This window comes from Schistocerca gregaria, chromosome 6 (assembly GCF_023897955.1).
Source record: "Schistocerca gregaria isolate iqSchGreg1 chromosome 6, iqSchGreg1.2, whole genome shotgun sequence".
NCBI lineage: Eukaryota > Metazoa > Arthropoda > Insecta > Orthoptera > Acrididae > Schistocerca > Schistocerca gregaria.
This window is the reverse complement of record NC_064925.1, coordinates 40,820,539-40,846,017: the sequence shown is the minus strand read 5'-3', so window position 1 is coordinate 40,846,017 and position 25,479 is coordinate 40,820,539. Positions and strand designations below refer to the sequence as shown.

The 25,479-nt window shown below is 44.8% G+C and overlaps 1 protein-coding gene and 1 non-coding gene across 4 annotated transcripts in view; one reads left to right on the top strand and one right to left on the bottom strand.

Annotated features, from left to right (window-relative positions):
• Positions 1-25,479, top strand: part of LOC126278137 (uncharacterized) — a 500,725-nt gene that overhangs the window by 294,140 nt on the left and 181,106 nt on the right. The window lies entirely within an intron of this gene.
• On the bottom strand, positions 4,574-4,645 carry Trnat-agu (transfer RNA threonine (anticodon AGU)). Its single transcript has one exon. It is a non-coding gene; the product is annotated as a tRNA-Thr (tRNA).

The window sequence follows — 25,479 nt, the reverse complement described above, 5'->3', positions numbered from 1 at the left end:
GATGTCTGTAATGGTACACATCGCGTCACTAAATTTTTCCAGAATATGCATGAATTAAGAAGTTTTGGAAGTGGAAATAAGGAATTTTGGCAGTGGTATGAAATGAAAATGACACAGTTGCCCCCCGAAAGGTAACAGAAATATCTCAGAAATCGAAATCTAACTACAATCGGAATGTATGGCTCATGGTTCAAGTTAGTAATGTGACTGACAATATTTTAAGTGTCGTCTATCCCCACCAGTCTATAATACTTACGAAGCATGTTTATACACTGAAGAGCCAAGGAAACTGGTACACTTGCCTAATATCATGTAGGGCCCAAGAGGCACGCAGAAGTGCCGCAACACGACGTGGCATGGACTCGACTAATGTCTGAAGTAGTGCTGGAGGGAATTGACATCACGTCCATAAATCCGTAGCAGTATGAAGGGGTGGAGATCTCTTATTAACAGCACGTTGCGACGCATCCCACACGTGCTCAATAACGTTCATGTGTGGAAAGTTTGGTGGCCACCAGAAGTGTGTAAACTCAGGAGAGTATACTTGGAGCCAGTCTGTAGCAATTCTGGACGTGTGGGGTGTCGCATTGTCCTGCTGGAATTGCTCACGTCCGTTCGAATGCACAATGCACATGAATGGATGCAGGTGATCAGACAGGATGCTTACGTACGTGTCACGGTTCAGATTCGTACCTAGACGTATCATGGGCCCGATATCACTCCAACTGCACACGGCCCATACCAATACAGAGCCTGCACCAGCTTGAACAGTTCCCTGCCGATACGAAGGGTCTATGGATTCATAAGCTTGTCTCCATGCCTGTGCACCTCCTTCCGCTCGATACAATTTCAAACGAGACTCCTGCGACCAGGGAACATGTTTCCAGTCACCAGCAGTCCAGTGACGGGCCCATACGAGGCGTAATGTCCGTGTTGCCGGGTCCAGTCGAGGCGTAAAGCTTTGTGTCGTGTAGTCATCAAGGGTACAGGAGTGGGCCTTCGGCTCTGAAAGCCCATATCGATGATGTTTCGTTGAATGGTTCGCACGCTAACACTTGCTGATGACATAGCATTGCAATGTGCAGCAGTTTGCGGAAGGGTTGCACCTCTGCCACGTTGAAAGATTCTCTTCAATCGTCTTTGGTCTCGTTCCTGCAGGATTTTTTCCCGGCCGCAGCGACGACGGAGATTTTGTTTTATCGGATTCCTAATAATCACGGTTCACTCGTGGAATGCTCATAAGAGAAAATCCTCACTTCATCGCTACCTCAGAGATGATGTGTCCCATCGCTCGTGCGCCGGTTATCACACCGCGTGCAATCTCACTTAAATGTTGATAAGCTGCCACTGTAGAAGCAGTGACCGATCTAACAACTGTACCAGACACTTGTTGTCTGATACAGGTTTGGGTTTTACATATCTCTGTATCTGAATACGCCTGCCTATACCAGTTTCTTTGGCGCTTCAGTGTACATGACTTGAATTGTTCAAGAAAAATCGTGAAAATTTACAGTCTTATTTAGTTTAAGTCCATATCGAAATCTCTTGGAATGTTATTTTCAGAACTAAAAGAAACAACAGATCAAACACATACCATTAAATTTCAAAAGCAGACATCAATTGACCAACTCAAATGTAGTTCACATTCATAATAGATAATTTTTGTTCATTCGCCAAGGCTTCACAAGCTGTCTTTTTAGTGTTACTAGTTGAAATTTAAGTAAACATGAGAGGTAGAATCTGACAACACGAGAATTTCTGAAAAACTCTGTTTCGCTAGAAGGCCGGTGGCAGCGGTAGGTCCCAGGCCACGTGGCTGGCAGGTGAAGCGGCGTGACGTCATCAGGAATACGAGAAGCGAGGAGCGGAAGGCGTGAGCACTAGGCGGGCGTCGTTGAGGCAGGCGAACTCTGAAATGCCGGCGTCGAATCAAGTAGAATGCTGTTCTTCTTGCTGGTCGATTTGCAGTACTATGAGCAAAAGTGAGCAATCATTCTGCTGTTGCTAAATGCAAAAATGATTCATATAAAACAGAGGGTGTCATTTACCATTCTTTTCCAAAAGATGAGAGAACTGCACCGCAAATGGGTGCTGTAAAAGCCCTGCTCCTTATAACGGTACTTTGCGGGCAGGCGTGTCAATTAGCATTATATTAATTAAAATGGGGGATAAATGGACTTTATTTTGGAAGACTTAAAAAGTGGAAAGTAATAAGAAATTTTAATAACTGCACAGTATTACTAAGAAGTAATATAATGAAAAGTAATAAAAAGCAAAGTATCAAAGACCAAGCGGGGCAGAAAGATATTGGGGAGCGTTTGTTTTTTAATACATACACTCCTGGAAATTGAAATAAGAACACCGTGAATTCATAGTCCCAGGAAGGGGAAACTTTATTGACACATTCCTGGGGTCAGATACATCACATGATCACACTGACAGAACCACAGGCACATAGACACAGCCAACAGAGCATGCACAATGTCGGCACTAGTACAGTGTATATCCACCTTTCGCAGCAATGCAGGCTGCTATTCTCCCATGGAGACGATCGTAGAGATGCTGGATGTAGTCCTGTGGAACGGCTTGCCATGCCATTTCCACCTGGCGCCTCAGTTGGACCAGCGTTCGTGCTGGACGTGCAGACCGCGTGAGACGACGCTTCATCCAGTCCCAAACATGCTCAATGGGGGACAGATCCGGAGATCTTGCTGGCCAGAGTAGTTGACTTACACCTTCTAGAGCACATTGGGTGGCACAGGATACATGCGACGTGCATTGTCCTGTTGGAACAGCAAGTTCCCTTGCCGGTCTAGGAATGGTAGAACGATGGGTTCGATGACGGTTTGGATGTACTGTGCACTATTCAGTGTCCTCTCGACGATCACCAGAGGTGTACGGCCAGTGTAGGAGATCGCTCCCACACCATGATGCCGGGTGTTGGCCCTGTGTGCCTCGGTCGTATGCAGACCTGATTGTGGCGCTCACCTGCACGGCGCCAAACACGCATACGACCATCATTGGCACCAAGGCAGAAGCGACTCTCATCGCTGAAGACGACACGTCTCCATTCGTCCCTCCATTCACGCCTGTCGCGACACCACTGGAGGCGGGCTGCACGATGTTGGGGCGTGAGCGGAAGACGGCCAAACGGTGTGCGGGACCGTAGCCCAGCTTCATGGAGACGGTTGCGAATAGTCCTCACCGATACCCCAGGAGCAACAGTGTCCCTAATTTGCTGGGAAGTGGCGGTGCGGTCCCCTACGGCACTGCGTAGGATCCTACGGTCTTGGCGTGCATCCGTGCGTCGCTGCGGTCCGGTCCCAGGTCGACGGGCACGTGCACCTTCCGCCGACCACTGGCGACAACATCGATGTACTGTGGAGACCTCACGCCCCACGTGTTGAGCAATTCGGCGGTACGTCCACCCGGCCTCCCGCATGCCCACTATACGCCCTCGCTAAAAGTCCGTCAACTGCACATACGGTTCACGTCCACGCTGTCGCGGCATGCTATCAGTGTTAAAGACTGCGATGGAGCTCCGTATGCCACGGCAAACTGGCTGACACTGACGGCGGCGGTGCACAAATGCTGCGCAGCTAGCGCCATTCGACGGCCAACACCGCGGTTCCTGGTGTGTCAGCTGTGCCGTTCGTGTGATCATTGCTTGTACAGCCCTCTCGCAGTGTCCGGAGCAAGTATGGTGGGTCTGACACACCGGTGTCAAAGTGTTCTTTTTTCCATTTCCAGAAGTGTATAAAAGAACATGTAACACATTATTAAGCTCCCTACCTTCAGCTATCGCGATCAGGCTAGTCGATGAAAAAGTGGTACTCGACTGCGAAATTCGTTAAGGAGATTATTTAAAGACTCTGCAAGCACGTTTAAAATACATTATGTGTCACGAAGTGATCAGAGACGTTTATTGTCGGGTGAAGTAAAAATGATTCCAACAACATAATTCGAACTTTGTGTTAGCTGGGAAAAACACTCTTGGGAAACGATTATGGTTGTGGAACCGACGAAAGTTGTACGCAACGGAAAGCTATAGTTTACGTAATTCTGCATTTTTTAAAATTGTGAAACGCGTGTGCACGGAACATTAAGTGAATCTTATCCTTGGACGGTTGCGGGGGTAACTGATACAAACAACGCACTAGCGTAAAAATAGTTCGCTTATTAACTACCAGATATTAATTAATGGGAAACCTAAAATACTAATACACCGTTAAATTGAACCCTGCGTGTGAAAGACAATCACATCGAACATTTCGAGAGCGAAGAATAGACATTTAAGTGCCGAATTGATAGCCTGGATCGTGTCGATATTTGGACATTATATGACACGCGTTATTCAGAACACGATATCGACCATTTTAATACTGTAAAGAAGAATAGGATCATCACCTCCAATTCTGATTCATATTTCATATTTAGTTAGTGAAGAAAAGTGTTAATAAACAAACTACATTTCAATTTTTTCCACGATTTTGCCTCATTACGAGGTCTTGACTATATGATAAACAATATCTGTTTAAATATGATCGAAGCAGACTAAATCAATTAAAATTTGTGCCGCGGCCGGGACTCGAACCCGGGTCTTCTTGCTTACTAGGCAGATATGCTACCACTGCACCACCGAGGCACTATGGCAGACATAGCTGCACTAACTACCTAGGTCGAGTTCCCTCCCCAACACAAACTTTAATTCATTTTCCCTTAATACCGTCACTATTGCCAGGGCTCGCCGGTATTGGCGAGCTACCCAGCATTGGACGTAGCGGGACGTCTGCTGTACCATATGGTGATCTCAGATCTTATAATTAAATGTGTCCTTTGAGACTCCCGTCTCGTTATTATCTCTCGATAATGATCAAATATGATCGAAGCAGACTAAATCAATTAAAATTTGTGCCGCGGCCGGGACAAGCAAGAAGACCCGGGTTCGAGTTCCGCGGCACAAATTTTAATTGATTTAGTCTGCTTCAATCATATTTGATCATTATCGAGAGATAATAACGAGACGGGAGTCTCAAAGGACACATTTAATTATAATATCTGTTTAAGTTCTATACAACGTATTGTCATAATATTTACCCAACCAATATTGTGGGACACCAAAAATGTAAATACATGAAATTGTTCTTACAGCGGAGGTATAATGTGTGAGTGTGACGAACTATATTGAGAAACTTAACATCCATTACGTACTTGCATGTTTATCTGCGAAAATGGTCCTTGTCGGTACATCAGTATAGAATTCGAATAGAATCGCTGGAACATTGTTGCAAACCATTCAGATTAATCGAACATCTAAATACGCATAATGCCGGTATCACCAGGATGTGTTCTTTCTCCTCATCCCCGTGGCAGTAATTGAATTAAGAGTCAGCCGGGAATAACATTTAAATCAGTTGACGACCATTGAGCAAGCGTCACGAATTTTCAAACGTCCACAGGTATGTACGAAGGCGAGTGACACCACGAGTGCTAACGTCGATCCAGGGGTGTCGTCGTGATCGTATTGAATGACACTCAGCGGTCATATCCTTTTAATGTGCATAATGCACGGATTTGTAGAGATGGTTTCCTTCTCGAAGATTATGAACGGGGCTTAAAAATGAGCTTTTGGATTTTCTTTGAAAAGATAAGTAAAGGGTTTTTTGCCATCACCAAACAATCCAAATTAACGTGGAGTCACATTAGAGGTGCTGGCAAGCACCAGTAAGGAGAACGTACGTTAACTGCCAGATATTCATATTCTTTAGAAAGACGTACCTGTATATTAGCGGCTTTGGAATTATTTGCGCAGAACTGCCAAGGAGGGGAAACTGCGATTTGAAAAGAAGTAACAGGGTGCAGGAAGCCAAGTATTCGAAGTATGCCGTGGAAGTAAACAGATGTGCTTCTGCTACATCCACACGACTACTCTGTATTCCGCAGCTAAGTGCCCGGTAGAGAGTGCATCGAACCACCTTCCAGCTACTTCTGCGCCATTCCACTCTCAAACAGGGCGCCGGAATAACGGAAATTTAAATATTTCCTTGCTACCTCTGATTTCTCTTACTTTTATTACTACGATCATTTCTCCCTATGTAGGTGCGCACCAAAATATGTTTTCGATCCAGGAGCAGAAAAATGGCGATTGAAATTTCATGAGAAGATACTACCACAACGGAAAATGCCTTTGTTTTTATCACTAACATCCTAATTCCCGTATCGCGCTAAAAAGAGGTATTACACACTGTCGTCATATTTCTCGTAAAATTTCAAGATGGCAGACGACAACTTGTTATTATGTGTGGCAGTTGATAGTACCGCAATGGCATTGTATTTGTGCCTGGAAGAAAAGCGGCAGAGAAAAAGAAAATATACTTGGATGGAGCTCTAGGTATTACGTCGAGATAGTAAAAGCGTTCAACAAAATTTCTTACGAAAGCTGCAAGTGGAGGAAGTCAAGTCTCAATGTGAATTACTTACGAATGAATGAGAGTGTATGTCAGTATTCGCTCAGTGAAGTGGTTTTTCATCTTACAAAATTGAATACTTTCGTGAGAAATGCTATATAGGCAGAAGACAGGCAAACTGTGGCTCTTCTTGATACAATAGAGAGCTACTCTAGTTTACAACAAAGCACTCGAATATCACATTACATACTAACAAAAATAATTCCAGAAACGTCTGAAGCGATTTATAAAGCATTGAAGAGGGAATATGTGAAAGTAAATAAATGTTTAGTATACTATATGGGCAATAAGAACTATTTTTAATTTCGAATAATTTAATTAATGGAATTAGTGTCCCAACAACTACAAAATTAATAAGAAGTAGGAAACAGATTAAGCGCTTATTAAGTTCAAAAATAGACAAAGTTGGATGAAAAGCTATGAAAGAATTTTTTATGTTAGAGTGGGACCATTGCCTCTATTCCGGCTTGCTGAAAAGCTGCCTGGGCGTTTCCAGATGTCGAGGTGGGTGGCGGTAGCTATGACTGTGGACATGATGTCGCCTGCAGCACATTTCATCTGCCTATCAACACACAACAAAGAGCACGCACTGTCCCTTGCCCATCACACCAATCTAGTCAAAGCAAGTTAATTAAAAAAAAAAAAAGAGTGGAAAGAACAAACCAACTTTGAAGCCATGTTTACAAACACACTACAGAGACGTCTAAGCGCTAGAAGCGGTTACATTTCGCATTTATGATAAAATCTACGGCGAGGGCCTAGATTTGGTCATATTTATTTGACGACAGGCGAAGTTTGACAAAGCTCCGTATTAAACCATCAAATTTCTTTGACATAAATATTTGGCATATCAACTTTGACAAAGCAATATAATAGTGTAATAGTGGCCTAACAAGGGAATCGTCCAATAAGACGTCTAAATCTACCCTGAAATTTTTTACAGAGGAAGAAGATAACGAAAGAAATGTTCTGTCAAAATTTTAGCTGCAAAGAGGCACTGCAAGTATCAAAAAAGGCGGCAGTAGAAATGTGCACGCCTACTGGCGCTATAGCAAGTGCGCATGCGCAACTAGGCACACACACACACACACACACACACACACACACACATACACAGCCGGAGGTCGGCGGTACATTTGTAAACAGGAAACACGACACAAACTGATCCCAACTTGTAAAGGACGTTTCAGGTTACTGTTCGTTGATAGTTTCTCTGACACTACAGTACACAGTTACTACTCTCTCCAATTAGCCACTCAAGTAACATCTGTTACAAAATTAATAGTTGCTTTTTTGCAGTAATGGTAAGTGAAGACAATACAGACAAAGCTGAATTGATATTTATTGTGTTTTCTTAAGGCATGCCTGCTAATATTACCTTTTTTTCTTCCAGTTTCATAGTAATCTGGAAACCAATTAACGTTCTGAATTTAACAATGATTAAATACGAAGAACGGGGTTTCCAGCCGAAATCATCTACTTCTCCTGAGGACGTACATATGTGTCACTTGTTAGTTAATGTCCTCGACATTCATTCAAATGATACCGACATTTCGTCTGAAAATGTGGATACGTTAAAATAAGTAGGAAATAAGTGTGACGATTCGATGAATTGTGGTTCAGACGGCGTCAGTTGTGCCAGTAATAGTTCTCAAGAAGAATACCTTCCAAGCCTAAAAGCAAAAAAGTACTGCAACAGCTTTCGGAGACGATGAAAAGACAATGAAATGATGGTTAAACGAAGGAGGGTAAAAACGCTTCAAGTTAACGAAGTGTGCAAAGGCGTTTTCGTTTGGTAAAGTGGGATCGTGAACGGTACAAATGGTGGAACAATCTGCATGAAGTAAGAAATATGCGCCAAAGGGAATAAAAAACTGTTCGAAAGATTTAGAACTGCTCTTGAGAGGTTATGCACCGTTACCGATGGAGATCTACAAGACTGTCCCTCCGAATTGCATCTGACATGAACATTGCTAATTTCCAGGCTTCACAATTCCAAGAAATCGTACAGAGTAGGAAGTCGCAGAAGTACCACGCTCACGGCGCGTAAACGTGCTGAGCAGCTGCCAGCGATGGACAGTGCTACAAAGGAGTTCATAGCTGACGTACACACGAAACGTACTGAGCAGCTTCCAGTGACAGACAGTGCTACAGAGGAATTCATAGCTGACGTACACACGAAACGTGCTGAGCAGCTGCCAGTGACGGACAGTGCCATAGAGGAATTCATAGCCGACGTACACACGAAACGTGCTGAGCAGCTGCCAGTGACAGACGGTGCTACAGAGCAATTCATAGCTGACGTACACACGAAACGTGCTGTTATCTCCGTGACTGCTGTTTATAAAGCTGATCAGTCAGATTTCATGAAAGAACTGCGTGCACATCGCACTTTATCATTTCGGGGTGAGAAAAAGAAGGAATCGGTTGCACAATCAATGAATGCAGTGGCACAATCATACACGATAATGCCACGCATTCAGTAGTTCACTGCTTCCACAGCTGTATATCTGTCTTCAAGAACCGCAAGGCAGACTAGGACCAAAAATAACAAAAATATACTGTTTGGTTACAAAATCGTCTATCAAAACCTGAATAAGAATAATTCAACATTTCGTTCGAACCGTATTCCTACCAGCTACAGAAACTTGTTCATTGTTTTGTTGGATTCATGGTCTGGACATAACGACGCCTCTGTTTTTGTGGCGGACAACGAAAAATCTGTAGATGTAGCGTGGAATCCGCCTGGAACTATCAATCCAATCTCTCGATAAAGAATTTTTTCTAAAGTGGAAAGCATTTTGCAAGAAATTATCAGATAACATAATTTCCGATATATCTTTCTCTCATTTCAGGCTTATCAGCGGAGCAGTATTCTTAAGCCCCATTCATTTGTGCCTTACCAGTTTTCTACGCCACACTGATCAGGTATGCCTGATACGCGGCGCAATATGCAGAACAATGGCCGGTACCGTTTCTGGCTCTATCTCAGTTCTGTCTAAAGAAAACTAATGGTTACTACGATGTGCCTGAATGCTTGAGTTTCTCGTCTGTCCGGTGTGCCTGGTGCAACAAAAATTTGACCAAATGTACAATATTCAAACAGTATTATAAGGAATGGCCTACAGGAATTGTTATAAAATGTATAACTGCCAGACACATTTCATTTCAATAAATTAGAAGTCCCCAGTGATGGAAGCCGTCTGTGACTTCAAACACTGCCATGATTTTATTCTCTCTACTAGCCACGTGGTGAAGATGATGAATAAATTGATGAAATGTATGATGAGATAAAAGAAATTAGTCAGGTAGTGAAGGGAGACGAAAATTTAATAGTCATTGGTGACTGGAATTCGAGAATAGGAAAAGGGAGACAAGAAAACATAGTAGGTGAATATGGATTGGGCGTAAGAAATGAAAGAGGAAGTCGTCTGGTAGAATTTTGGACAGAGCATAAATTAATCATAGCTAACACTTGGTTCAAGAATCATAAAAGAAGGTTGTATACGTGGAAGAATCCTGGAGATACTAGAAGGTATCAGATAGGTTATATAATTGTAAGACAGAGATTTAGGAACCAAATTTTAAATTGTAAGACATTTCCAGGGGCAGATGTGGACTCTGACCACAATCTATGGGTTATGAACTATAGATTAGAAGTGAAGAAATTGCAGAAAGGTGGGAATTTAAGGAGATGGGACCTGGATAAACTGACTAAACCAGAGGTTGTACAGAGTTTCAGGGAGAGCATAAGGGAACAATCGACAGGAATGGGGGAAAGAAATACAATAGAAGAAGAATAGATAGCTCTGAGGGATGAAGTAGTGAAGGCAGCAGAGGATCAAGTAGGTAAAAATACGAGGGCTGGTAGAAATCCTTGTGTAACAGAAGAAATATTGAATGTAATTGATAAAAGGAGAAAATATAAAAATCCAGTAAATGAAGCAGGCAAAAAGGAATACAAATGACTCAAAAATGAGAATGGCTAAGCAGGGATAGCTAGAGGAGAAATGTATGGATGTAGATGCCTATCTCACTAGGGGTAAGATAGATACTGCCTACAGGAAAAGTAAAGAGACCTTTGGAGAATGAGCTCAGATGGAAACCCAATTCTAAGCAAAGAAGGGAAAGCAGAAAGGTGGAAGGAGAATATAGAGGATCTATACAAGGTCGATGTACTTGAGGACAATATTATAGAAATGGTAGAGAATGTAGAGGAAGATGAAATGAGAGATACGATACTGCGTGAAGAGTTTGACAGAGCACTGAAAGACCTGAGTGGAAACAAGGCCCCGGGAGTAGACAACATTCCATTAGAACTACTGATAGCCTTGGGAGAGCCAGTCCTCACAAAACTCTACCATCTGGTGAGTAAGATGTATGAGACAGGCGAAATACCCTCAGACTTCAAGAAAAATATAATGATTCCGATCCCAAAGAAAGCAAGTGTTGACAGATGTGAAAATTACAGAACTATCAGTTTAAAAAGCGATGGCAGCAAAATACTAACACGACTTCTTTAGAGACGAATGGAACAACTGGTAGAAGCCAACCTCGGGGAAGATCAGTTTGGATTCTGTAGAAATGTTGGAACACGTGAGGCAATACTGACCTTACGACTTATCTTAGAAAATAGATTAAGGAACGGTAAGCCTACGTTTCTAGCATTTGTAGAAAGCTTTTGACAATGTAGATTCGAATACTCTCTTTCATAATCTGAAGGTGGCAGGGGTAAAATAAAGGGAGCGAAAGGCTATTAACAATTTGTACTGAAACCAGATGGCAGTTATAAGAGTCGAGGGGCATGAAAGGGAAGCAGTGGTTCGGAAGGGAGAGAGACAGGGTTGTAGCCTATCCCGGATGTTATTCAATCTGTATATTGAGTAAGCAGAAAAGGAAACAAAAGAAAAATTCGGAGTAGGAATTAAAATCCATGGAGACGAAATAAAAACTTTGAGATTCGCCGATGACATTGTAATTCTGTCAGAGACAGCTGAGGATCTGGAAGAGCAGCTGAACGGAGTGGACGGTATCTTGAAAGGAGGATATAAGATGAACATCAACAAAAGCAAAACGAGGATAATGGAATGTAGTCAAATTAAGTCGGGTGATGCCGAGGGAATTAGATTAGGAAATGAGACACTTAAAGTAGTAAAAGAGTTTTGCTATTTGGGGAGCGAAATAACTGATGATGGTTGAAGCAGAGAGGATATAAAATGTAGACTGGCAATAGCAAAGAAATCGTTTCTGAAGAGAAGAAATTTGTTAACATCGTGTATAGTTTTACGTGTAGGGAAGTCTTTCTGAAAGGGATCACCAATTTAGTATTGGAGGGCAGCGTGGAGGGTTAAAATCGTAGAGGGAGACCGAGAGATGAATACACTAAGCAGATTCAGAAGGATGTAGGTTGCAGTAGGTACTGGGAGACGAAGAAGCTTGCAGAGGATAGAGTAGGATGGAGAGCTGCATCAAACCAGTGTCAGGACTGAAGAGAGCAACAACAGCCACGTTTATCAGAATTTACACGTGCAAGCATGTCGATATGAAGTTATTCAAAAAAGTATTTGTGTAATTTAAGCCAGATTTTTACCGGCACAAAGAAGGTAATAAGCACGAGGAAATCAGAATTCAGTCTGGTGTGCCTCTTGAAGGCCTTCCAACTGGTCGCCACTGCATATGCTTACGTGTCCCTAACCTTCCTCAGTTACTTATCAGAAAATGGAGACCTGCAGTTTAACGTGGAATCCGATTCACATGTTTTTCGTGGCCACTCCAACATCTGTAGGAAGTGAATGCTCGGTTAAAAATCATAGTGTAAAAGTTTTGGTGTGAACAGGATCTGATCCTGCGCTCTCTGGATCACGAAGGCGCGTTTTGCCACTAGACCATTTTTGTTTTGAGAGGGAAAAAAATATTGTGACCACTAGACCTTACACGCGTAGTGGAGACGCTAGCTGTGTCACCCCGTCTGATGACGCTCGTCGTCGGTAATTGTTGTTCTGTTTATAAATATCCCCTCAATGCTAATGAGAAACCAGGGAAAAAAGGGCATCCGACATTCAAGAAATATTTTGGATCAGTGCTAAGGAGAGGTGGAGTAGCAATTCCGTGTAAAGTGCACGATTTTCACACATATCACGATACCATAGAAATTAAGACACTTCAATTCTTCGTTCCCTGCGTCATTTTGCATACCATGTCAAGAACAGTGCGCTTTCCATGCAAAGTGATCCTCACTGAATAGCAAAGTTTTGCATTGTGGCTCTAACAAGGTAGAGTTGTATACAGTATGCCGAATATTAGCTACAGAAAGTAAAAACTAATAACACAGAATTCATAGGCTATGTTCGCTACCTCCAGCTCCCTTTAGTTGCACGCTTCTACCCATATTCAGGCGAATGGTAGTGAATTTTCTGCAGATGCTCATTCGCACATGTTCGATTCCATTCGCTCCATTGTAAACCAGGCTTTAGGTGCTTAACGTTGCTGTCTGTGGACTCCGGATAATTCTGCTAGGCGTCGCTCCGTGAGTGATTCGCCGAATCGCGCTCTAGGCGGGCAGGGTTGTACAAACCGCTGTTATAAGATGTCGTTCGTGCGGCAATAATGTGTAACTTCAACATTTCCTACAAAATACTTGCAGTGCCTCTTAGCAGCTAATATTTTGGCAGTGAATCTCTTTCGTTGTGTTCTTCCCGTGTAAAAAATTCCAGAGCAGGTTTCGACTGTCTTATTGGATCATTCCCTTCTTCTTCTTCTTCTTCTTCTTCTTCTTCTTGCGTTACGGCCTCTGTAGCACCACGGGTAATCCCTTCTTGGACTGAATTTTCCTCTTCTTCTCCCAGAACCCCTTCATTCTTTCTCTTCTTCTCTCCCGCTCTTCTTCCGAGATCTTCAGTGTCCGTTTCTCCTGTCGGCTCCACTGGTGACACTCTAATCTTTTCCTGTATTCTTGTCTGTCATTGATCTCCGGCCTATTAGTCGGTGTATATTTGTTCATTCAATTTTCCTTTCCTTCGACCTTGATCCCCAATTCCAACTAGTCCTCCCGAAGTTCAACAACCCACTTGGTTCCTGTCTTTCCGCTTGTCCTCCCTGTTGTTTCCCACGCTCTCTTCGTCTTTCTGTCATACTCATCCTAACTACATGTCCAGCAAACCTTGGCCGGCCAGAGTGGCGGAGCGGTTCTAGGCGCTACACTCTGGAACCGTAAGACCACTACGGTCGCAGGTTCGAATCCTGCCTCGGGCATGGACGTGTGTGATGCCCTTAGGTTACTTAGGTTTAAGTAGTTCTAAGTTCTAGGTGACTGATGACCTCAGCAGTTAAATCCCATAGTGCTCAGAGCCATTTGAACTATTTTCCAGCAAACCTTGCTCTTTAGAGTCTGATTTCCCCTGATGTTGTTCTCATGTTCCGGTACAATTCTTCCCTAGGTCATCGCATCCACCTCTCTCTACGTCTTTTGGGATCTACACTCCTGGAAATTGAAATAAGAACACCGTGAATTCATTGCTCCAGGAAGGGGAAACTTTATTGACACATTCTTGGGGTCAGGTACATCACATGATCACACTGACATAACCACAGGCACATAGACACAGGCAACAGAGCATGCACAATGTCGGCACTAGTACAGTGTATATCCACCTTTCGCAGCAATGCAGGCTGCTATTCTCCCATGGAGACTATCGTAGAGATGCTGGATGTAGTCCTGCGGAACGGCTTGCCATGCCATTTCCACCTGGCGCCTCAGTTGGACCAGCGTTAGTGCTGGACGTGCAGACCGCGTGAGACGACGCTTCATCCAGTCCCAAACATGCTCAATGGGGGACAGATCCGGAGATCTTGCTGGCCAGGGTAGTTGACTTACACCTTCTAGAGCACGTTGGGTGGCACAGGATACATGCGGACGTGCATTGTCCTGTTGGAACAGCAAGTTCCCTTGCCGGTCTAGGAATGGTAGAACGATGGGTTCGATGATGGTTTGGATGTACCGTGCACTATTCAGTGTCCCCTCGACGATCACCAGAGGTGTACGGCCAGTGTGGGAGATCGCTCCCCACACCATGATGCCAGGTGTTGGCCCTGTGTGCCTCGGTCGTATGCAGTCCTGATTGTGGCGCTCACCTGCACGGCGCCAAACGCGCATAAGACCATCACTGGCACCAAGGCAGAAGCGACTCTCATCGCTGAAGATGACACGTCTCCATTCGTTCTTCCATTCACGCCTGTCACGACACCACTGGAGGCGGGCTGCACGATGTTGGGGCGTGAGCAGAAGACGACCTAACAGTGTGCGGGACCGTAGCCCAGCTTCATGGAGACGGTTGCGAATGGTCCTCGCCGATACCCCAGGAGCAACAGTGTCCCTAATTTGCTGGGAAGTGGCGGTGCGGTCCCCTACGGCACTGTGTAGGATCCTACGGTCTTGGCGTGCATCCGTGCGTCGCTGCGGTCCGGTCCCAGGTCGACGGGCACGTGCACCTTCCGCCGACCACTGGCGACAACATCGATGTACTGTGGAGACCTCACGCCCCACGTGTTGAGCAATTCGGCGGTACGTCCATCCGGCCTCCTGCATGCCCACTATACGCCCTCGCTCAAAGTCCGTCAACTGCACATACGGTTCACGTCCACGCTGTCGCGGCGTGCTACCAGTGTTAAAGACTGCGATGGAGCTCCGTATGCCACGGCAAACTGGCTGACACTGACGGCGGCGGTGCACAAATGCTGCGCAGCTAGCGCCATTCGACGGCCAACACCGCGGTTCCTGGTGTGTCCGCTGTGCCGTGCGTGTGATCATTGCTTGTACAGCCCTCTCGCAGTGTCCGGAGCAAGTATGGTGGGTCTGACACACCGGTGTCAATGTGTTCTTTTTTCCATTTCCAGGAGTGCAGTATTTTTCTCTCTTCTTTCTCTAGTTTCATTGTCCCATTTCTTTCTAGTGTCATCATCTGAGCAGCATATATTACTGCATTCCTCACCGTTGCCTTGTAGTGGCTTATCTTTGCCTCTATGGCTATATTACGTTTATTGTACATCTCGCTCGTCGTGCAGAAGGGTGACATCATCTTCTTCATTCTCTCTGTTATTCCCTCCTTGCTCCCGTTCCTTCCTGTTAGAAATTCTCCCGGGTATTTAAATTTGTCCACCAATTGCACAGTGCCTCCGGTGTTTCCCAGTCTGCAGTGGTATTTAATGTGTTTGTCTTGGTATAGGCGATCCTCAGTCCCCCCTTGCCGACCACCTCACTTGTAAGATATTCTAGCTCTTGACACTTACGAGGGAACCTCCCCATTGCAGCCCCCTCAGGTTTAGTTATAAGTTGGCACAGTGGATAGGCCTTGAAAAACTGAACACAGATCAATCGAGAAAACAGGATGAAGTTGTGTGGAACTATGAAAAAATAAACAAACTGAGTAGTCGATGTGCAAGATAGGCAACATCAAGGATAGTTTGAACTCAGGAGCGCCGTGGTCCCGTGGTTAGCGTGAGCAGCTGCGGAACGCGAGGTCCTTGGTTCAAGTCTTCCGTCCAGCGAAGAGTTGACATTCATTATTTTCCCAAAGTTATGATCTGTCCGTTCGTTCATTGACGTCTCTGTTCACTGTAATAAGTTTAGTGTCTGTGTTTTGCGACTGCACCGCAAAACCGACCGATTAGTAGACGAAAGGACGTGCCTCTCAAATGGGAACCGCAAACATTTGATCGCAAGGTCATAGGTCAAGCGATTCCTCAACAGGAAAACCCGTCTGATATATTCTATACGACACTGGTGACGGCATGTGCGTCACATGACAGTAATATGTTGCCGACTCACCTAACTTGTACACTTGGCGAATGGGTAAAAACATTCTCCTACCTTGCCCGGTTTAGGTTTTCTTGTGGATGTGATAATCAGTCCCAAAATAGTGATGAAAATATAAGAGTTTGTCACATAAACTGCAACAAATGAATGTAACAGTTTCACAGTCGCACAGTTTTCCCTGAGCTCTGTCAAAACATATGTTTTTAACGTTTTCAAATTTTTGCGTGTGTAGACCGTCAAATCTGCATATTTCCAAGCAAATCTGAACATGTCCTGGAATTTTGGAGTGCGAAGTTGATTATGTGTGAGTGCCTGAACTTTGATAATTGACACACGATCACATAAACAATACTGCTCTGTGTATCTGTGCAGCTTTGCAAAATCATAGAATCTTTTCACAAAGTATTTCACTTGCCGAAAACCAAACACATCTAACGGTTGCACAAGAGGTGTACAACCTGGATGAATGGTAATCACGTCTACTCCCGCACTATAATTGTACAATGCCTGATCCTTGTGTCCTGTATAGCTGTCAAGGAGTAAGGCAAGATCTTTGTCCGCGTAAGGAACAATCACACGTTCATTAAAGTCTTTCACTAATCTTTTCTCCATTTTTCCTGACGCTCTGCAATTCACAATGACATTCGGCGTTTGTGCAAGTACCCTCTACACCTGTTGCTGAACTTGTGCTCCAAATACACCAAATACCCAAAAAAATTAAACTTTTCACTCGAGGGAAGACTTGAACTAAGGAGCTCTCGTTCCGCAGCTACTCGTGCTAACCACAGGACCACGGAGCTTCTGAGCTCAGATTCTCCTCGATGTTGCCTATCTTGCACATGGTCTAATCAGTTTGTTTATTTTGCTTATTTTTTTCATCGTTCCACACAACTTCTTCCTGTTTTCTCGACTGATGTGCGTTCAGTTTTTCAAGGCCTATCCGCTGTACCAGCTTATAGCTAAACCTGAGGGGGTTGCGATGGGGAGGTTCCCTTGTCAGTGCCACGACTGTGTACACAGGTGTGACGGCTGTGGCTACTCGAGCCTGGGTTCAGAGACTGAGGTGCTGCTCCTTTCAGCCGTTTCCTTGGTGGAGGATCCTTCCTTTTCTGACTCGCCTTGCTCGGCTCCTTGCAAGTGGTTCGTGGGCTCCACTTGTGGACTCGCGCACCATGTCGGATTCGTTGTCGGTAGCAGGTACAGTCGTCGCTCCACGTTGGCAGACCCTCACTCAAGAACAGAAAGAGTTTCAGAGAGAGCATCAGGTAACGATTGACTGGGACGTGGCAAAGGACTACGGTAGAGGACAAATGGGTAGCTTTGAGAGAAGCGTAGTAGATATCCTTGGTTAACAAAGGAGATATTGAATTTAACTGATGAAATTAGAAGTTACAAAAATGCAGCATATGGAGCAGGAGAAACGGAATACAAACGTCTACAAAATGAGAGCGACAAGGAACTGAAGGTATGCTTATAGGACAAATGCAAGGATTTAGAAGCATATTTCACGAGGCGAAAGATAGATGCCGCATACAACAAAATGAAAGATGCCTTTGGAGAAAAGAGAAGTACCTCTATGAATGTCAAGAGCTCAAACAGAAAAATAGCTCTAAGCAAAGAAGGGAAAGCTGAAGGCGGATAGAGTATGTAGACGGTAATGAACTCGAAGGTAATATTACAGAAATGGAAGAGGACTTAGATGAAGATGAGATTAGAGATATGATACTGCGAAAAGAATTTGACAGATCACTGAAAGACCTCAGTCGAAAAAAGGGCCCAGAGGTATACGAAATTTCGTTAGCAGGACTGATAACCTTTTGAGGGCTCGCCATAATAAAACTGATCCATTTGATGTGTAAGATGTATGAAACAGGTGAAATACCCTCAGACTTCAAGAAGAATATAATAATTACAATTCCGAAGAAAGCAGGTGCTGACAGGTGTGAATATTAGCCAACTATCAGTTTAGAGAGTCATCGTTGCCAAATACTAACACGAGTTCCTTACAGAAGAATGGAAAAACTGATAAAAGCCGACTTTGGGGAAGATCAGTTTGGTTTCTGGAGAAAAGTAGGGGAATACGTGACAGTACTGACCCTACGACTTACCTTAGAAGATAAAGAAATGGAAACCTGCGTTTTTAGCATTTGTGAACTTAGAGAAAGTTTTTAATAATGTTGACGGGAATATTCTGAAATTCTGAAGCTATCAGGGGTAGAATACAGGGAGCGAAAGGCTACGTACAACTTTTACAGAAACCAGACAACAGTTATGAGTCGAGGGGAAAGTAGCGGTTGCAGTCTATCTGCGATGTTATGCAATCTGTACATCTACATCTACACGTACACAGATACTCCGCAAGCCACGGACGGTGCATGGTGGAGGGTACTCTATACCACTACTAGTTATTTTCTTTCCTGTTCCACTCGCAAATAGAACGAGGGATAAGCGACTATATCTATGTGCCTGTGTATGAGCCATAATTTCTCGAATCTTATCTTCGTGGTCCTTACGCGATGTGTATGTTGGCGGCAGTAGAATCGTTCGTCAGTCAGCTTCAAATGCCGGTTCTCTACATTTTCTCAATAATGTTTCTCGGAAACGTTGCCTTCCGTCCAGGTTGTTTTAACCTACGGGTAACAAATCTGACAGCCCCTTCTGAATTGTTTCGACGTCTTTCTTCAATCCGGCCTGGTACGGATCCCAAACACTTGAGCAGTAGTCAAGAAGAGGTTGCACTAGCGTCCTATATGCGGTCTCCTTTACAGGTGAACCTGTCTTTCCTAAAATTCTCTGGAATGATCATATAAAGTTGATCGTCGGTAAAGCAGATGCCAGACTGAGATTCATTGGCAGAATGCTAAGGAAATGCAATCCGAAAACAAAGGAAGTAGGTTACACTACACTTGTTCGCCCACTTCTTGAATACTGCTCAGCAGTGTGGGATCCGTACCAGATAGAGTTGATAGAAGAGATAGCGAAGATCCAACGGAGAGCAGCGCGCTTCGTTACAGGATCATTTAGTAATCGCGAAAGCGTTACGGAGATGATAGATAAACTCCAGTGTAAGACTCTGCAGGAGAGACGCTCAGTAGCTCGGTACGAGCTTTTGTTGAAGTTTCCAGAACGTACCTTCACCGAGGAGTCAAGCAGTATATTGCTCTCTCCTACATATATCTCGCGAAGAGACCATGAGGATAAAATCAGAGAGATTAGAGCCCACACAGAGGCATACCGACAATCCTTCTTTCCACGAACAATACGAGACTGGAATAGAAAGGAGAAACGATAGAGGTACTCAAGGTACCCTCCGCCACACACCGTCAGGTGGCTTGCGGACTATGGATGTCGATGTAGATGTAGAACTTTGAATAGCATATTACTGACAAAGCGGGGAACGATATGGGGAAAAAAGCTGATGAAAATTTGATATCCCAGATGTGTTCGAACGGATTCAGATGTTGAGAGCTGAGTGGCCAACACATCAATCGGAACTCGCCACTATGTTCTACGAACCCCTACACTACACTACCGGGCTCGTGCGCACGTGCATTATCTTGGTGAAAAATGCAAATGCCGTCGTGAAGAGGTGTACGTAGTCTGCAGCCAGTGTACCATAACGCTTGACCGCCAAGGTGCTACGCTCGAGCTCCAGTGGACCGACCGAGGCCCACGTTGTTTTCCCCTGGAGCATAATGGAGCGGCCGCCACTTTGTCTCCGTCCCGCAGTACAGGTGTCGAGGAAGACGATGGATTCCCACCCTTCCGTCGGCATCGTGATTCATCAGACGGTGCAGCACTTTGTCACTACGCCAACGGCCAGTGCCATTTCAGTCGTAGTTGCCGATGTCGTGGTGTTAGCCTTGCCACACGGACAGGTCATCGCCTCCGGAGGCCCATCTTTACGAGTGTTCGGTGCATTGAGTGTATTAAAGGCTTATGTTAGTTCTGATGGCTGTCGATCTTCCGAAATGACTGAGTCCATCAACATGAGGTAGCCAAGGAGGTGGAAAGGGGGATCTACTATGCCAAGACTGCTTGGTAGCTGCAACAAGAAAACACAATTAATTAGCAGGAGTACAAAATAGAAGTACGGAAGTACACTCCTGGAAATAGAAAAAAGAACACATTGACACCGGTGTGTCAGACCCACCATACTTGCTCCGGACACTGCGAGAGGGCTGTACAAGCAATGATCATACGCACGGCACAGCGGACACACCAGGAACCGCTGTGTTGGCCGTCGAATGGCGCTAGCTGCGTAGCATTTGTGCACCGCCGCCGTCAGTGTCAGCCAGTTTGCCGTGGCATACGGAGCTCCATCACAGTCTTTAACACTGGTAGCATGCCGCGACAGCGTGGACGTGAACCGTATGTGCAGTTGACGGACTTTGAGCGAGGGCGTATAGTGGGCATGCGGGAGGCCGGATGGAAGTACCGCCGAATTGCTCAACACGTGGGGCGTGAGGTCTCCACAGTACATCGATGTTGTCGCCAGTGGTCGGCGGAAGGTGCACGTGCCCGTCGACCTGGGACCGGACCGCAGCGACGCACGGATGCACGCCAAGACCGTAGGATCCTACACAGTGCCGTAGGGGACCGCACCGCCACTTCCCAGCAAATTAGGGACACTGTTGCTCCTGGGGTATCGGCGAGGACCATTCGCAACCGTCTCCATGAAGCTGGGCTACGGTCCCGCACACCGTTAGGCCGTCTTCCGCTCACGCCCCAACATCGTGCAGCCCGCCTCCAGTGGTGTCGCGACAGGCGTGAATGGAGGGGCGAATGGAGACGTGTCGTCTTCAGCGATGAGAGTCGCTTCTGCCTTGGTGCCAATGATGGTCGTATGCGTGTTTGGCGCCGTGCGGGTGAGCGCCACAATCAGGACAGCATACGACCGAGGCACACAGGGCCAACACCCGGCATCATGGTGTGGGGAGCGATCTCCTACACTGGCCGTACACCTCTGGTGATCGTCGAGGGGACACTGAATAGTGCACGGTAAATCCAAACCGTCATCGAACCCATCGTTCTACCATTCCTAGACCGGCAAGGGAACTTGCTGTTCCAACAGGACAATGCACGTCCGCATGTATCCCGTGCCACCCAACGTGTTCTAGAAGGTGTAAGTCAACTACCCTGACCAGCAAGATCTCCGGATCTGTCCCCCATTGAGCATGTTTGGGACTGGATGAAGCGTCGTCTCACGCGGTCTGCACGTCCAGCACGAACGCTGGTCCAACTGAGGCGCCAGGTGGAAATGGCATGGCAAGCCGTTCCACAGGACTACATCCAGCATCTCTACGATCGTCTCCATGGGAGAATAGCAGCCTGCATTGCTGCGAAAGGTGGATATACACTGTACTAGTGCCGACATTGTGCATGCTCTGTTGGCTGTGTCTATGTGCCTGTGGTTCTGTCAGTGTGATCATGTGATGTATCTGACCCCAGGAATGTGTCAATAAAGTTTCCCCTTCCTGGGACAATGAATTCACGGTGTTCTTATTTCAATTTCCAGGAGTGTTTTTGTTGTAGTCCATGAGCTGTCGATTGACTTTTATAGAAGTCGCGGCTAGACTAACCGTCTGTAGAATGACATAATTTACAAATCACAAATCTTGCAGTGACGAATTAATCTCTCGTACCCTTGAATGTCGAATCCGGTGACTTTGAAGACGAACTTGGCCGTCGACGTGACAGAACGTAGAATTGTTTGTAACTGCCAACTTAGTACTGTTAACTTTACTGTAGTACTATTACGGAACTTTACAACTGGGCTACATAGACTTGATGGCAGCAATGACTGAGCTGCAGACGATGACTAACATCGGCGCTGGCTGACCACTGAGCGCGGCTACGAACTGTAGACTGCCACAACTGCACTACTCTCCTGCTGCACATAAAGTGGCCTAGCGGCGCCTCGCGGCGAGCGGAAGTTCTGCGACTGGGTGTGTACGCTTTGGCTGGCACAGCCATCCTTCTGTTCCGTTTATCGAGAGAATCGCATCCGGCGGATTGATCTCTCAGGCGGCGGTGTGGTCGTGTGACTGACGGCACCACAAGTTCGTCCACAGTTCGCCGCCTGTCCTCTTCCACCAGTCTGCCCAGCCTATGATGTCCGAAATCTGTGATGACGGTTGGTCACGAGACCCCACATCTTATCTCTTGTTCATTTCGCTTCATCCACTGCATAAAATTTTTTATTACGAGCTAACAATTAACTTCAAGTTCCCATAAATCTCCTGTGAAGTAACATCTTAAGGCTTAAAGAAGGTGATATTTTTACTAACGGATTAACGATCAGCGAAGTCAAATTTTTGATTAACATACAAGACTTATAAGAATATTGGGAACCAGGAACGTATTTACCAGTGTAACTACAATTAAATATTACAGTTGCTGCTGCAGTCTGACACTCTGACACCGATCGATGTACAGGTAATGTCTCCTCTTGACAGCTGTGGTTCTGGAACAAATCTCAGTATCTCTATTGCACATAATTTTCCACGTAAAAATCTCTCTCATACCCTCACGGTTATTGATGTGCTGAATCTACTCGTCCCTCACGATAAGACACACACTGATTTTCTCTGGTCATGCCACAAAATAAGCCACAGTAACATTATGCTGCAATATATACACAAACAGTGCGGTTATCTTTTATATCTGTACAGTGCCCGAAAAAAATGTGGTATGCGTACATTCACACTGGCTATATGTCTCGATTCTCCTCAGTCCTAGGAAATTATCTCACAAAGTCTTCCAGTCGGCGTTTTTGAAAGGTGCTGCATCCTGCCAAGATTCTCTGAAACAAGTGTTATGAAGGACAGGCGTCTGGTACTATGTGATAATGAATACCGCGCCCGTGGATGTAATGCTTGGAAACACATCACCGACACAGGATGCCGTATTGTAATCTAAATCACTATCGATAGAACAACTTGGAAAATGCGAGGGTACGCTTAGGGGTGCCGATCATTGGACGTATTGTTACAGCCCTATTGCTCGTCGCATTTGTACACTATAGCAGGTCCAGTCGAACACTTACATTGCTATATTGCGCAGCTGTTTACGAAATGAATCAATGTCAACTTACTTTCGGACATACTCCTCAGTGCGTTGAAATCACAATTCACCATGTCCAATCTATCCTTCCATTACGACTAGACATACGTAATTTTTTTGTGTGAATTGAAGTTTGATTAGGTACCACAAATGTATGGCTAAACATAAACAATGGTACCTTTATGTTCAAGCAGCAGCTCAACATTTCTGTCTATCAGTTATGGATGTATAAAAAAAATATGATACGTGCACACTTGCACCGGCTGGGTGTCGTTTTCGCGCTGGAAAAAAGCCCCCCGTCATTACGTATTTCTCGATGAATAAAGGATGTAACTACAATTTAAAAAAGCCCTAGTGTCTTTTCAGTTTATCGATTTCACCACTACCACGAAATATTTTGATATTTTCGATACTTGTAAACCCAGCCAACACGCAGTGGCGTCTTTTATATATTCGTGTTGGTCCGAAAATGGGGTTCCTATAATTTCGACTACCTAGCTGCAACTACTTTTCCAGGTCACCCAAGTACCCACTGCTTTGCAAGAACACCTTATCCCGCCAAAAACTGGTAAATAGTCTCCTATTTACGGTAATCCATTCATGTCTTTTGCATAATACATAGTGGAAAGTAGCAAAAATAGGTGACTGGGTGACCTGGAAAAGTAGTTGAAACTAGGTATTCGAAAGTATAGCAACCCCCTTTTCGTACCTATATGAGGTCATAAGAAATGTACACTAGCTTTTTAGATTTCTACTGCTACACTTTCGTAGAAATGCTGTCTGTGATTTGTATTCAACTGTTTCCATCCAACCACATACCTGCATTGGATCCAGTGGAGAAGTCCTTTAGTGATTACTGCCACTAGTGAGTCATATTTCTAGCCTCTCATATCTCGAAATGAGTCACCTTTCTCGACCCTGTCTGCTACAGTAAAATTCCAACGTGGTTTTACGTAGTCCCTATGCATCTTGCAACTGCCGCCATTTTTGCAGCTTTACACAAGTGATCATTCCAATGTATGTCATAACTGAACAGAAGTCGGAGAAATCAATATGTACCACCTTCTGCAACCCATGTAGAAACAGGCTAAGCTGAGTTACTGCTACAGGACTGTGTTTTGATCATTCGATGGAAATGGGAAGGAGAAGGATTTTGCTACTGCACTCTGGTGTGTCCCCAAACTACATACAAGTACTACATATCTACGCTCCTCAGGGTCCATTGACGTCTATCACCTCCATCATGCTGTCTTCGTTATTCTGTACCATCCAACAGAGAAAAAATACCAACTATAAAAGCTCCATTAACTTCATCTGATAGAGAACTCGATAAGATTTTTACCGCATATCTCCCCTCCCATACATAAAAAACAAATACTGCATCGAACACATATCACGATTATATTAAATATACAGGTATTGATCAACTGCACGCCAGCTTAAAGTTTCACCACCTGTACTGTTGGAGGATGATCGTATCCCACAGACTATACTATAAGTCACAAAGGCACTCCATGTGACCCTGTGTCGTTGTTTAAGACATTGTTTCTTTTCTGCAGTAACACGTTTAGTACACTACTATACATTTTGTTTTTCGGCGATGACGTTCTGATCCATTGCCTCCCGCTGCTACCATAACAAACCACACACTGGATGATCTTTTTAAAAAAAAAGACAGTTGCAACATGAGGAAACTGGAAGAGTTGGACAGTGTTGTGGAGAGTTTCCAAACTGCAGTCCAAAGGAGACTGACGACCTCTACATTTAAACTCGTGTGTCACAGTGATGGAATAGCTGATGGCTCTGCACTCCTTTTCAACTGATTCCTCATATTGCAGTCATGTATGCGATCATTGATTCGGTGCTAACCATCCCCAGGACGTGTTGCCCCTACACCATAACTCTTTCTCCAACACAAACAAGTGATGTCAGTCAATCATTATGTGGTAATCAACAGCGAACCAGTGGACGGATGGGACAGAAAAGACACTGTCTATGTACTGAAATAATAAGCATCACAGTTGAAACTGTGAACAGTTTTAGGAAATATTCAGTAATTTCAACAATGACCAATGATGCGACAACATGTTTCCCAATTTCAGTATCAAAACTAAACCGCCCCTCTTCTCTACTTTG